The sequence below is a fragment of the Octopus bimaculoides genome, chromosome 19 (assembly GCF_001194135.2).
Source record: "Octopus bimaculoides isolate UCB-OBI-ISO-001 chromosome 19, ASM119413v2, whole genome shotgun sequence".
Classification (NCBI taxonomy): domain Eukaryota; kingdom Metazoa; phylum Mollusca; class Cephalopoda; order Octopoda; family Octopodidae; genus Octopus; species Octopus bimaculoides.
Genome location: NC_068999.1, coordinates 4,765,222 through 4,766,855, shown reverse-complemented (window position 1 = coordinate 4,766,855; position 1,634 = coordinate 4,765,222).

Sequence of the window (1,634 nt, the reverse complement as noted above, 5' to 3'; positions counted from 1 at the left end):
GTTTGTTTACGTCCATGTAACTTAGCAGTTCGACAAGAACAACGTAGAATAAGTATCAGGCTTTTAAAAAATTAAGTGATCAATTTTTTTGGCTAAAAATGGCCACAGTCTAATGATTGAAACGAGTCAAAGATAAAAGAAAAAACACACACACACACACTGATAAACATAGAAACGTTACATATATATATATATATATGTATATACATGCGCTGTTTCCGTATAAATTCATTTTTGATAAGTGAATGCATACGCACACATGCACATGCATACATGTACACACACACACACACACACACGCACACACACACACACACGCACACACACACGCACCAACCTATGTATATGTATAAGCATTCGGTGTCTGTTCGCCTATGTAAATAAACACACACGCACACACACGTATAAACGTATAGAAACCAATGCACAGCTATGCATACGCACGCAGACATGCGCGCGCATCCACACTCTTATATATGTACGTGTATGTCTATGTATTTGTATGCATTGGTATGTGTGTGTGTGAACATCCAGACAGACGCTCTACAAACCCACAGACATAGGTTCGCTCTCAGACGTGCACGCCTCGTTGCAGCTGCACTCTCATAGTTTTCTGTACTTGGTGATGCACTCATGTACATTTACAGACACACACACACACACAGAAGCAAACACACACACACACACACACACATATATATATATATAGATAGATATATCGCATGCACACACACACGCACATGTAGAGACAGCCATTTAGACACACACAAATGAGAGGACTGCTGCCCAGCACTTCACAATGTTACACACACACACGCCCGCGCGTGCACACACTCGCACGCACGCACGGACGTACGCACACTCACTCACACATATTCAAAAACACATGCACATAAACGCACGCCTATACATATGCACACACACACACACACACGTACACACGCACAAACATCAGCACAAATAACTGCACATACGGCGAGTTGAAGCGGCAACTACAACAGCGATAAGCACCCTTCCAACCCCACACCCACACACAAACACACACACACGTACGCGCGCGCGCGCACACACACACTCACACACACACACACACACACACACACAATCACTGGTAACCACCCGCCTGCTTTCTTTAATGAAAAAGAAGTCGACACACCTACATACTAAGGGCTTAAAGACAAGATTTTTTACCTTCAACTTTTAAATTCTTAAAAGCAAAAGGATTAAATCCAAATATACCGAAGAATAACAAAAATATGTCACATTCTGAGCCTACCAAATAAAAGACAAAATACCAACACACTTGTCTACGAAGTTCTACAAGACAGGAATGTATTCTACACAATAACATAACCTCAGATCTAATCAATAAAAATTTCTCCAAAACGCCTCTCCTTAACAACCCACCCAAAAACCTAATTACCACTCCACCCAACCCCACCGCACACCCAAAGATGATTTTTAACTCAACAGAGACTACGTGAAGACAAGGTTACTTTAATGCATCGCAGTCCGACGATGGCCTAAATGGCCGAAATTCGAAGTCACAATCAACAACATTCTTATTTATGCATATATATGTATGTGCATGCATATATATATATATATATATATATATATATATATATATATAT